The sequence below is a fragment of the Squalius cephalus genome (genome assembly GCF_949319135.1).
Source record: "Squalius cephalus genome assembly, chromosome: 4".
Classification (NCBI taxonomy): Eukaryota; Metazoa; Chordata; class Actinopteri; order Cypriniformes; family Leuciscidae; genus Squalius; species Squalius cephalus.
The window spans coordinates 32586097-32600876 of record NC_137125.1 but is presented as its reverse complement, the minus strand read 5'-3'; the positions used below and the strand labels follow the sequence as shown (position 1 = coordinate 32600876).

Genomic DNA, 14780 nt, shown 5'->3' with positions numbered 1-14780 from the left:
TGATCAGTGTTTGCTTTATTTGGGCTCTTGACCGACTTTCTAAGATTAGTTTATCTCTGGCTGCTGTAACTATGTGTTTATAACACATGTTGGTTATGGCAAGAAAATCAGAGAGAAAATGAGTCAGGTGATGTTGGTTATGTATTGATGATGACATAATCATCATGTAGAGGCCTGATTCACTGAGCTCATTTAGAGTCTTACCTTTGATTATATGTGATGCGATCTGGGAAAACCCACCACATGGTGAAATTTTACCTATTACAGGTTTTGATATCATATGGAAGCTGGTATCAAGCCCTTTCCAAATCTGTTTTTATTTTTATCATAGCTTGTTGGTAGCAAAAGTTATGTTTATCTGAAGTCGGCAGATCGCTATGATTTTCTGAAACGGAATTTTGAGAAAAACAGGTTTAATTAACTGTCACCGCCGGGACGCTTGGCACTCTTTTTTTTATTGCCTTTTTCTTCATATCACACATTTTATTAATTATCATAAATTAGGTATCATTTGGAATTGGACATTGTTTTACCATGGAAACGGTACTCTAAATTCTTTTAGTGGTTTCCTCTCCTATTGGGCTGTCAGTTTTCATATTACAAAAAGTATCTTTCTGTAACCTTTTCTAATCTTAACAAATCACATATCATCAAAAATGTCTCAATGTTCCATATTTTGTGATATAAGTGATATTTGGACAAAATATATTAATTTGTTAAAGAAGAATGCATCAAACAATATTCAATGGAATGTGTGTGACACCCGGTAGATATTTTTGGTACAGCGCCTAAACAAAATCTCATAGGAACTTAAATTTTTGTGACATCAACTTCAAATTTGGAACATACCTTGGTTAGATATAGCCTATGGCTTTTATTTTTATATGAATTAATATATTTATGTTATATGAATTAATTAATTTGGTTATATAAAATAAATATTTAGTACAGTACATTTGATTTGCCATAAATTTAAACTTCCAAAACGTTTTCATACTTTCATTTTATAAAGTGCTTTCACTTCCTCAATAATCTAAAATAAAATTCCAAAATCATACTTGAATTACAACCTTTTAAGTTTGGATAATGCATTTTCACGTCTATTCTCAAAAAGGGGACTGAGAGTTACGGGGTTAAAGAGACAATGAAAATAAATGCACAACAGTCAGGCATCACAAGTAAAAGTCATTTTACTGTGGTAAAAGACTTAATTTAGTCACTGTACATGGGGTCAAAGTGACCAATTTGTATATTTTACAACAAGGAACACACAACACTTACAAACAATCTGTTTATGAAGTTCAATATATTCACTTTTTAACTCATTTTCTGTTTGTAAAAGAGCGTTATTATAAGTTACATACTTTTTTAAAAACGAATTACTCAAGTGCCTTGGATTTTTTCTTATAAATAATTTTAAAAAAAACATTTAGTGTTGAAGTCTATACAAATATTTAATATCTATACATATTATTGTAGAATTTACACTTTAAAAATGACACACACCATACAACTGCAAAAGACTTGCAAGTTCAGACACCTACAGTTCACTATTATTTACAGCCTGAGGGAGGGGACAAACCAAGTTCTGTTTGTCCTCACTCACAAATTCCCTTATTTTATTGTAAAGATACTGTTGCCTTTTAGCATCAAGGCCCTTTGGATGGAGTTGACAAGGCAATGCATTTGGGTCAAGAGCAAGAGCATCCAAGTTTATGTCATTTTTGCCCAAGTCTTGGGAAACTTCATCACTGTTAAGGATTTTTTTCATTGTGACAAGTGTGGAGCTCTTACTGAATGAGAAATGATGATAGCTTTTAATGTTGTCTAATTTTCTGAAATATGTACCCAAGAATTGTAACGACAAACTGATAGGAAACAAGTGCGAGTGCACAATATGTTTATTGTGTAATAAACACTCAAGGTTAATGACAGATAACGTATTCTTCTTGACGCGATCGTCAGGCACACAGCAAACAGGAGATCGCCAGGAACACAGCAAACAGGAGAGCGTGACACAGGGGCTGAGAGAGGCGATCCTCAGTGAGAGTGCTGGTGAAGAATCCGTGGTGAGATCGGCGGTGAAGAATCCGTGGTGAGATCGGCGGTGAGTAATCCAGTCCAGTACAGTGCAGGCAAAACACGAGGGAACAAACAGGAGCAGGCACGCAGACGGGGATTCATCAAACAACGATCTGACAAACATGAGACGAAAGACAGGGCATTAAATAGGCTGTGATGATTACAATCAGCTGCCGCAGATCAGGATGATCAGTGACAACGCCCACATGAAACAATGAATGAACTGGGACACACCCACACACTCACACACACACACACACACATGAACACACAGACTAGAATGAGACAGCGGATCTACCAACCGTGACAAGAATGTGCTCCATTCATACATTGGTACAAGAACAGTACCATCCTCTTTACCGCAAAGACACGGTACATTGACCCCAGATGGACTTGATCTTTCAACTACTTGGGCAATATCATCTAAACAGTCAACCTTATTTCTTTTCAAGTTTCTTTTAAAGAGTCCAAAGCACCAGTCACAGGAAAACTTTGTGTGACCAGTAAGAAGGAAGCTCATTGTGACTGACACATGGCGACCTGTCAAGACACGCCACAAAATATACCACATCACAAAAGAATTCTTATTTTGCCCTGCACAGTTATCTGCATGGAGATGCATGTGCATTTCACCCAATCCATAGTTCTCAAGGAAATGGTGCAAAAGGCTAATAACACAGTTGCTACCTTTCCCAGTCTGTATGGATTAATCCAACAGGAAAGTGACTTGTTTTGGCAAGGCCTCATATGCTACACCAAAAACGGCACATTTACGCTGTGTTTTAAAATACATTGGACCTGGTTGTAGGGGATTGCTGGGGTAGTGAATCTGTTGTGCAAAGTCCATGCTATAATGTGTCATCCCCTCAAAGCTACAAGGAATGTGTGGACCTAACTCTAACTCAGCAGGCAAGTTTGCTTTTGAATCCTAACAAAGTTGCTGATAGTATGAACGTTCTATTCTAGCTTTCTCTAGATGATCTGTGGCCAGACGATGCAGCTCTGCCTTCTCTGCGTCAGACCTATTGGCAGCCTCACTGATATTTTTTTGATACTTTTGGCATGTCCAACATAAGTCAGTTGCTGGCCGCATTGTGACAATAAATGGTGCAACCTCCCGCCAGATGCAACGAAATGTAACAACTGAGACCACACGCCGGTTTGTCGCAGCAACTGCCACACAGTAATCGGAGTACACCATTGCCTTTGTGCAGTTAGTTGGGAGCAGTTTCAAATCACTTCTCCAAAAGCCTGGTACCCTCCCAGGAAGATGAATGCCATGAGTTTCTGCATAGTTAAAAATGAAATGCGCAACATACACATTGTCATCTTTCTTAAGTGCATTAGGAGGCTGACGTTTTTTGTTGCCATGGATGCGCGGAGTAACACCGTGATCCTTGTAATGCTTAATAAGAACATTTAGCTTGTCCTGCCCAATGGTGTGAAGATATTTGAATGTATCCCTGCATATTTTCTTGCCATGGTGACAGAAATCAGTTCTTTGGGACTTTCGAGATGTCTGTTCTTTTTTTCGCGAACAGGATGTCAGCTGGGAGAGATGCATTCCACACGAGAGTTTGGCTAAAATGGCAATATCTAGCTCTTCCCTTGTCATTTCCAGGTAACAGCAACGAATCATCTGCAGCTCCTCTTGTTTAAAACGTGTTGAACATGGATAACCGCCATTGTGTTTGCAAGTACATACAAACTCTTGAATTTCATCTTCATCATCATCTTGAACTGCAGCTGGTGGTAATACCTGTGCTACATCTTCAATAATAGGATGGTCATCATCTGAAATGTGAAAGGACATAACTGTTAGACTATATTAAATGTTTTAAAAATGGCTAAACCAGACATGCACTCCTAATACATCAACCCTGACAATGCATCACCTATTTCACCTGGACAGTGCACCTAAGACCTGTTAAAACTTGTAGGCCTATAATAAAAAACTTGTGATAATAATAAAAATAAAAATAACTAGACTAGGTTACGTATGTCGCAGAGTTAAGAAACTCTGTATGTTTTGTATTTGTTCAGAATCAACTCTTATCAGGCACATTAATAATCACTGAGTGTATTACAGTATACAGCAACTTATAGCCTAATACATAACAGCTTCAATATCTCCTCGAGAAAAGATGACTTTACCCGTAGCGCAAGCTAGCCTATGCAACACGAGAGTACTCTCGTAAGAGAACCAGACGCAGTTCGTAGCTGTAAGAAGCTAGAAGAAGTAGCTCTTTGAAGTTTAAGTTCAGGCTGTCAGCGTTTGAATATGAAAATCACATTTATATGAAAATGGTGCGTGGCAAAATTCAAGAAGAAAAAGAAAGCTCTGTCAGGAGCACTAAGAGCACTGTATATCACTACACAAGGAGACTATACCAGTAAGTTAGTCCTGAAGAGGACAGCAACCACTTAGTAACTAAGTTAGTGAAGTAAGTTTTCTGTTGTTTATACTGGGCATAGTCTCTGAACTTTTGATCACTGCATGTTTAGATAGCACTAACGTTATTGGAAGCCTAACGTTACATTTAGAATAGCAAACACAGCGCACGAAAATAATGTTAGCTTACCTTCATCGGACTCCTCCTCTTCGGTAACTTCATCATCAGATCCTTCATCTACATCTCTGGATGTGAAATAGTCCATTATGACATCATTTAGGGCACTGACATCCCCAGGAATTAGCAGATTGAGGCGAGCGAGATCATTTAAGTGAGCAGCTATTTCAGACTCCGTTGTTCTCTTGTTCTCCTCCATCTCGCGATTGTTATAAAACTGCGTGACGTTATAGTTTAAACAGGATTGGCGCGAAATGCGCACTAATACACATTCACTGTACATGTTATGTGGTTTATTTTATAGGTAAACTATCTTTGTAGTGTTAAGAGATGGACAGATGTATGGGATATACGGCGTTTTTTTTTTTTTTTCACCTCTGCCGGGCGTTAGAGAAAATGGTCGCATAGAATGCATTAGAGAAAGAGAGTATTTTCAGCTTGACACTATAAATCGCTGTTTTTCTGCACTAAACAAGGGAATTTTGCCAAGATATTTTCAGAGATAAGAGGAAAGATGTTATAGAATAATAATTTAATGAAAAAAAAATTTTGACAAAAAAACTGACATTCAAACTATTTTGGAATTTACTGAAAACGGCCCAGCGCGACATCCGACGGGTTTTCCCAGATCGCATCACATATGGTTCATTAATTTTACATGATTGATTGTAGTAGCCCTGTGATTCTACAGCATGTGATCCATCAGTGTTGTGATTATCTGAAGAATATTAAAAAATATTGTGCACAATAAAGGTTTGAACTGCTGTATCATTGAGACACACACAGACATCAAGAATCAGCATATGAATCTCAACAACAGTGATGATAAAAGTGCAGTGCATGATAGGAGCCATCATTCAAAACTCATCAATATCTCCCAGCATGCATTGCAGCATGAATAAATTATACTGAATTGCCTTAGTATTTTATTATTATTATCTGCTTTTATTTTTTTGTTGTTTTTGTTGCAACTTTTTAGTAGCTTGTTTTGTGATTGAGCTTCTTTTACTTGTGTTTAGCATATTTCTTAAAAGTGTAACTAAGCATATATTTATTACCAATGTACTTATAGTGCACTTTTTAGAAATATATTAAAAGTATGCTTGTTTTTATCATATTTCTTAAAAGTATAATTAAGCATATACAGACCCTTTCCAAAAAATTAGAATATCATGGAAAAGTTTATTTATTTCCATAATTCCATTCAAAACGTTAAACTTCCATAGATTATAGATTCAGGGCCCACAACTTAAACGATTTCAAGTATTTAGTTGTTTATTTGTACATAATTTGGGCTTCCAGCTCATAAAACCCACGAAAACAGGATTTCAAAAAATTTGAATATTACATGAAATCACACAGTAATTACACAGTGATACCATGGTCATTGAACCAGGTTTTGGTTCTTTTGGCAGTGTGGGCAGGTGCAAATCCTGCTGGACAATGAAGTCAGCATCTCCATAAAGCTTGTCTGCTGAAGGAAGCATGAAGCGCTCTGAAAATGTCCTGGTAGACGACTGCGTTGAGTGGACAGCACAGTGGACCAACACCAGCCGATGACATGGCTCCCCAAACCAACACAGACTGTGGAAACTTCACACTGGACTTCAAGCATCTTGGATTGTGTGCCTCTCCATTCTTCCTCCAGACTCTGAGACCTTGGTTTCCAAATGAGATGCAAAATTTGCTCTCATCAGAAAAGAGGACTTTGGTCCACTGCGCTTTATTAAATCCAGAGTCAACGCAGCCGTCTACCAGGACATTTTCAGAGCACTTCATGCTTCCTTCATTTTCCAGCAGGATTTGCACCTGCCCACACTGCCAAAAGAACCAAAACCTGGTTCAATGACCATTAGCATTTTTCTTAAAAGTGTAACTAAGCATATATGTATTACCAATGTACTTCTAGTATACTTTTTTAGAAATATATTAAAATGCAATTCAATGTATTTTTAATGCACTTCAAATAAGCATGTTGGGAATACAAATGTATTATAAATATACTACTTGAATTTCAAGTATATTTTTAATACATTTAATACCACATCTTTTTCACCTGGGTATGTTTTTGCGAAACACCAACTCGTTGAAATATGCTGATAACAACATAACTTGCGACCATAGTCGGCTAACAATGCTTTCGGGAAACGCACTCCAGATCAATTGAATCAGTGAGTTGTTGACTCAAGAACAGATGCCATTGAATCAGGCCAATTCACGAATTAATAATTTAGTGTGATTAGCGAATAGCTAAAGAGGTGTATGAATGTTATTTAAATAAAGTCTCTCGAACTTGCATACGGACACACATTTGAAGGTAATAATTGCCACACGTAGGCGTAATTTATGGAAAAAAGATTTTTTCACTTTTTGAAAAATCTTTTGTTGACTAGCCCTTTATTAATTTTGTTCCTTTGTGTTAAATAAGGGGCAATCTGGTGTTTTTAAATCATGCTGAGTAATCATGCTGTTATCAGTGGTGGTGGCTTGCACACAGATGAGCTAAATATTTTGATTTATTGTATTCTATTGTATTATAGTAGATGTAAGGATGAAATGATCAGAATGTGAGATTTTAACCTGCGCTAGCAAATATTTATGATTGGAATCTATTTCGGAGTTGCATATTTGAAAAAAATAACATAATAATTAAATAAATCTGTTTTTCTTTTTATTTATTTATTTTGTCACAGATCCCAGAAGAGGATTTCATAATCATGACAACAGATTCTTCAGACTCTCTAAACACCTCTGCAGAAAACCTGTGCCTTTGATCAAACCCTGTGAATCAGTCGTTTTCTGGACATTTATGGGACCAACATATGATGACTTGTACTCCACTTCTGACAGACACCTTTATGGACTGAACAGGTGTCATGTAAATCCATGGATTCCAACAAATATGTGTAGAACATAAATCATGTTAGAGGAAATCCCATGTGCAATATTAGTCTATTTTAGAGTGAACTTTATTTCTAAGTAGATTTTGGATGACTATGTTCAGTTGGTTTATTTTTGTAAAGCTTTTTCCTGATGTATATTTTTCTAAAACAATATTGTTCTCCAACGGAGGAGACACTTCTGAACACCTATAGATAAAATAGTGTTAGGCAAAGAAAATGCCTCCTTTCTTAAACAGGGGAAAAGCCATAGTACCTCTCATCAACAACAGTGATCATGTTAAGAATGGCATTTGCTGATTTGTGTGTCATCCTTACATACTGTATGTGTGCCCTATAATTTAAACAATTTGATGACTAAGAGAAATTTAATATTTGGATCTGATGTTTTATTTAGTAAAAGATGATCATGATTTTGATATGATTTTCCAACGCTATCTTACCCTGGAAATCCAGAGTTCTCGCGAGAGCACAAGTTGAATTTGCTCAGCGAGTTACTCTGGCGTCGAGTAATGATGCTCATTAAATATGCCCTTGTATCCGAGCTGCACCAATCACATCGGGTTATCTGATATAGGTGGGTCAGAGGCGAGCTAAACAGATGACGACAGCGCTGTGACGTCGAAGTCATTAGTAAACATTGCAAGATGGTTATGGATGAACACCAGTTGTTTGAAACGGCTGTGGCCGCTACAATAAACGAGTTAGACTTGGCTTTTTATCTAAAAGAAGAACAGAAGACGCCGCTCGAATCCTTCCTTTGCAAGAAGGGTGTTTTTGCTGTTTTTACGGTAAGAGTCTAATCTACCAGTTAGCTCCGCTGGTAGCTAAGCGATAACTTGTTGTGATTGGTCATAGTGTTCTCCAATTGCGTGCAGTGAGATTTTCAAATGCATGCTTGGTGCCGCCCCTCGAGCTGGCCGATTTTAATTAGTCGATGCCAGACCCTTAATCTTTCAGATTCCAGGCCAGGTTATTTCCAGGCTAACGCTATCTCACAACCAATTTGTACAAATTCGTACGATTTGTCTAAACCCCAGTGATGGGTAGGTTTAGGGGTGAGGTCAGGGGTAGGTCATTCGTGCGAATTCATACGAATTGGCCAACTCGTAAAATATGTACAATTTAGCAAAAATCGTACGAGTGAGGTCGTATGAATTCGTACGAATTAGCCACCTTGTAAAATACATATGAATTGCCTTAAGATTGGGTTGGATTATCATGTTTAAAATCGACAGCTTTTATTGATTTTCTTAATGTGTGCTTTTCGTGTTTAGGTCTCAAAACGCACATGTGATGAAATATCTATATTATTTTATATTTATCTGGGTCTAAATGAAGAAATAAGAACATAGTCTTTTATATTGTACTACACTAGCAAATCAAAATATTTCACTTTGCTGTTGTTCACAAATGTTGAGTCTAATACATATATTCTGCAAATATGCAACCTTTTCTCCCAAAACCATGTGTGCTTCACATCATTACCTTTAGTGACAGACATTTTGATGACAAATTGACGAGGGGGCTCTGATTTTCATTACTTCATAAAATATAATAATAATAATGGTTATAGAATTTATGAATTAAGTTGGATTATATGTTTCAACTGTAAAATATATAAAGTCTTGCCTAATGCTGAAGTTACAGCAAAAAAAAGAAAAGAAAAAAAAACTGTCAACTATGTTACTCAGAATATTAAGTATAGATCACTATTTATTTTATTGTCATTCATTCTGAAGAATGAATTGGCATTGTGTTGCTGCACAAAATATATCTTTAAGATACAAATTAAATAATGTTCAGATTTGTCAACTGTCATGTCAACTGTTACCTTTTTTTTACATTGTCAGTGACTTAAATTGACTTGAAAATGCTGCTGCTGACATGCTATAAAGTGCATTTTATATCCCCGCAGGTAGGACTTTTGCAAACCAAACTGATCTATACTGTAGATTTAGCTTATATTTAAAAAAAAAAAAAAAAAAAAGAAAGAAAAAAACGTTACTATACCTACTGATACCTATACCCATGAGAATATCAGTTCATTAAAATCTTAACATCTGTGTCATCTGACCCTGTGGATGCATTCCTTGATATGTACCAGTAAGTATACTGCTATTTACTGCATATCCACATTGATATCTGTGTAACAAAGTATACTGAGGCTTTGAAATACATTGTGGATTATTTCCAAATGCTTGATTAGAAGTGTAGAGAATACTTGTGTCCTTTAAGCTGCTGTCTTTAGACCGTTTGGCCAGGATGTGGCTACACAAGGATCCAGTGCGTCATCTGTTGCGACTCTAACAGAACATCTAACAGAAGTTGATCTTGGATGCCTGAATATTTATTTAATTAATTAATTTATGTTTTTTTTTTTTTTTTTTTTTTTGATGTCCATATTATGACACATTTGTACAATATTCACACTATTAAACCACCAACATGAAAATATTACACACTAAATCATGATTGATTGATTGATGAATTATTTATTTATTTATGACAGGTGCCCTGGTTTGAGAGAAAAAAACTGTTTTTTGGGCAGTATATTTTCTTAATTCACCTGTCATTGGCATAAAGGTAATTTTGTACTCTGGCTACAGTAGCGGAAATATTTATTGTTGGATGAAATGGCACAAAAGTTCTCAGAACACATGTACGGGTCATGCAATTGTACTGGGATTTTATGGAGATGCTGGAGAAAACTGATTTATCTGAATAGATGTAGTGTTTTACAAAATCATACAGTCATGTCTATATAAACAGTGCTTTATTTATTTGTTCACTCACGTCTTTGTCAAGTGTTGCTTATTCTGTTCTGTTATGAGAGGGAAATATCTCAATAAAATGTTAAATTTGTCATTGTCCTATATGAACATGTTGTTTATATGAATTGTTGATGAGTATGTTCATTTTTCATCCTGTCACTGAATAGAGCTTGTGAGAATTTAATGGATCTGAATAATTTTCCCCAGAAACCCCAGCAAAGCTGGCAAACTAGTTTTGTCCACAGAACTAGATCGGGCAACACTTTATTCTACTGTGTCATTGTTACATACTGTATGTTACATGCAGTTACAATAGTAATAACTATAAATGATGCATAATTACATGCAATTAACCATAAACCAAACCCTAATCATAACCCTATAGTTAATTATTATATTAATCAGTACTTAAATGTAGAATTACAGTGTAACCGCATTAGGTATTGAACATTAGCTCAAATGATCTATAGGGAATTTTAATAATCAATCAGGAATATGATTAATATATATATCGCATATTACAGTTACATTAAATTATCGAAGCTGAAAATAGATCGATCGTATATATGAATGATTACCACAACGGGTTATGGTTCGTCATTAATATATCAATAGTCTTATTTCAGATCGAGTTTATGAGATAACTTTAATGGAATAAATTTAGTTATCAAACAATCTGTTTGTCCAGCAAACGGCCGTAAGATTAACTGATCAACTTCTCAATAAAGTTATCACTTCTTATAATTTCAGGAAGCTAGTTTCTGGCCATGGAAACTATTCTCCTGTCCTTATAAGATTTAGGTTACTGAAATAGTAACAAATCGTAAAGCTTTGTAGCTAGGATCAACAAATAATTGACTTTGTAATATGAGCATTTAGACAGAAGCAATCAGGAATATATTGGATTTTAATAATTGAAACGAATAATACATACAATTTACACGAGTATGCATACACAAAATACAGAACACATAACAATACAAGATACGAATAACGAATGAGAGAGGATGAGAAAGGGAGATCCGAAAATGAGAGAGGTGAGAGAGAGATGAGCTAGAGAAAGTGAAAGCAAAAATCAAAGACAAAATGAACCTTGAGAGACACTAAGGAATCAAATCACCTTGAAAAAGGGAATAGACAACCTTAAACAGTATTTAAATTTCGATACTTGCATGTGGCTTCGTTGTGACTGCGAAAGACAAGCATGCGTGTGTCCGTTTGAGTGAAGGCGTGCTTTCTCGTCTCTTCCGGCGCGAGCGCGGTCTTTGCGGGAAATTCAAGGCCCTTTGAAAGCGAAGTTACTAAAGAAATAATTCAGGGTAAGTTCATTTTCCCTCTTAAAGGAGCATTTCACCCATGGGAACATTGATCTTTATTGAAAGTGGGTCATATATGTAGTCGAAATGTAAAATAAATTTTGAATTTGGTGCCTTCTTGACCGAGGAAAGAAAGAAAGTAACTTCAGGACGCATTTGTATGAAAGACAACAACTCCCACAATGCACCACATTGCACAGCTGCGCAAGCCACTCCTACTAATCCAGAACAGCATATGAATCACTCATCCATCTATAAGGCTAGCTACCACCGGAGCTTGAAATTCATTTCACACAAAATGTCTAACGTTAGTTATTTGGCGAACTCATTAGTGAATTACTCCTCATATGTATTTCTTTCGAAGTGGTGAATTATTGCATGGTAACGTTACCGGGATGTTCAGTCAGATGCGGTGCGAAACTAGGATTGTTCACAACACAAACGTCCGTGTCCTCGTCTGATTCAGAGATTTCGTCCAGGAGAAATTGGCATCTTTTAAATTCTTTGCAGCAGACGGACTCTAGCTCTGTGTTCGTAGTTGCATAGTGAGATCACCGGCGCCATCAGTCCGCCCCCAGCTCGAGCCAGTCTGGGCTTCTCGTCCGCGGCAGGCAGGTCTTCTGCCTCGGCTGCTCTTCGCTATGCGGCTCGTAAAGGTAGCCACAAACACCTGATTCAAGCATCAGACTTCCGAAATCCTCTTCTTCTACATCATATTGAGTAACGTTACCCTCCGCTATTGTCATATCTTCACAGCTGGCTCCACAGTGCCTGTTAGCTTAGCTTCCAAACAAGATGGAGGATATTGCTTTTAGTTTCAGAAAGTGAAGTCCCACCCACTGATCTGTAATAGGCCTGTAGCGTGAGCGGGTCCCGCCCCCTGGAATAATGAGGAGCTAGTGTTTGTAGTCTCTACACTTTTCAATGAAATGTGACTTCCTGCTTATTATGACGCAAAATGATGATTTTTACGTCATAATAAGCAGGAAGTAAAACACTTAAATCCTTATTTCTCCCATCTCAGGAAAAAATTAATGAAAAATCCACGTTTATTATAATATATGACTGGGTTTCTAACAATACAAAGCTTAATGCAAATGGGTGAAGTGTCCCTTTAAGTGGAAATGAACAAAGGAGAATATGAAAAACAAAGACAAAAGACTAAACTAAAAAGAAAAGAAAAGAAAGGTTGGGAGTGACGCGGAGGTGCGCGTCCGAAGATGGTGGCCGAAGCCTGTCCGAAGTTGGTGTCTTCCGAAGTTTGCCCGAAAAGAAAGAGAAACGGGTAAGTTCCGTCTTTTGAGGGAATCCTGTCCACGCCCCTTTTTGCGGGGAGGGCAAATCATCTCCCGAGATTTTCGAGCGGGAAGAAGTTCCTTTGTCCTTTGAAGAGAACTTATCTGCATAGTTTATGATAGTATAAAAATTCAGCAGAACACTCCAGCAAGATGGTATTCACAAAATAATACATTTTCCTGTAATCTCCTGTATACGGTTGGTTCAGTCAGAGCGAGACGGTTAAACAGATACCAAGAATGATAGTTAAAGGTAGTAGAGATACAAAGTTACATTCATATGCATGATTATAGGCATTTAAAGTTTGATTAACACACAATAAAATTGTCGGTACTTCCAGTATGACATGTAAAGACATCTAAGCACAACAAGGAATACATTTAATACATTTAAAGGTACTTTTCATCAAAAGGGGTCCAAGTGTGGTGTTTGTGTGTGTGTGTGTGAGGTGACTTCTCAGTCTCCCGGGGGTTGTAAAGTGTTATCCTATAGAAAGGGGGTCAGGTTACAAGACCATGATTCTATTTGAGAACATTAATTAGGAGAAACACTTCCAAGTTACAAATTAGAAAATCATAACTATCGCATAAAAGGGCTAACCAAACATGCAGGCCTTAATACATAATCTTAGATTCGGAATCACTTGTATCCTGAAACTTCGAAAAAATCATTGCAAACTTCGTTTAAAGCTTGGAAGCTAGGAGAACGTCGTGTTTGTCTGTTAACACTCCGGGGGCCATAAATGTGTCGGGAGAGACCATCTATGGCAGACTAGCTGGGGCCGACGCATGATTTGTATTTGGGAGTTCAGAGTGTACAAGGCTTTGGGTTTCATAAGGAATGTGCATTTGTGTTCAGATTCAACTAGCCATGATTCATTAATTCAGAACCAATGAATGAATAATCTGCTCATACGCTACAACAGTGTAACAAAGACACCTTAAAATAAAGTGTAACCCTAGATTGTTTCGCTTCCCGTATTTTCACAAATATTCTCATCAATATGCAGGACACTTTGCTTAAAATTAAAGTGTATTTTAGAGTAAATGTTCATGCATATTTATACATACAGTGTCCTGGGTACAGAAATGGCACCCATAAAGTTTTCTGTGATGGGTAAGTTTTGGGGGATAGAATATACCGCTTTTACTGTTTACACTGTAAGCCCGTTTATCGGTCCAAATGGGGGTTTCCGCCAGAACAGGTGAAGGTCTCTGTGTGTTACTGTCTTTCCGCGTGGCAAAGTAATTTAATTCCATTTAAGCTTCTATCTAACTCCATTTTATATCTGACTCCATTTTATCACTTCTTGTCTTTGCAAAACATGTACACTTGAATTAGCGCCAAATATTAGTTGTCACTAATCTGATGCAAAACATGCGGTAACATACGTACAAATCCGTTTAATCTACTTTGGAAAACAATTTCAGAGTCAGTCGTAATAAAATCAGATGTAATAATTTATTATGTCAGGTAAATGTATCATGCCAATTTCATAATCAGTTCAAAGACAATAAATACAAAACATCAAATGCCCTGGAATAAAGATTGTTGCAATTCATTATATACCCAGACCAAGATAGAAACTTCTTTCACATGGAAACATTTGGTAACAATGAATTTGCATTCAGAGTTTACACCTTTTGAGAGCAGAAGGCCATTTGCCTGGAAGACGCACCCTCCTCTGTGTGCAAGTTATCTCTAAACTCTTAAAGACTTTATTACCTTTTGTTTTACTTCTTTGGGAATGAAACCTTTGTACCAGTCGCACTGAGACATTTCAAATGATACCAAACATGTATAATTACTTATTGTACACATTTAACATTGCATAGGTTTTTA

General features: G+C 36.8%; 1 protein-coding gene across 1 annotated transcript in view; it reads left to right on the top strand.

Annotated features, from left to right (window-relative positions):
* Positions 1-9876, top strand: part of LOC307157125 (potassium voltage-gated channel subfamily A member 1) — an 88328-nt gene extending 78452 nt beyond the window's left edge. The window contains exon 2 of the mRNA XM_079868900.1: positions 7346-9876. The gene's annotated coding sequence lies outside the window, so the exon portion shown is untranslated. The remainder of the gene's footprint in view (positions 1-7345) is intronic.
* The last annotated feature ends 4904 nt before the right edge of the window (positions 9877-14780 follow it).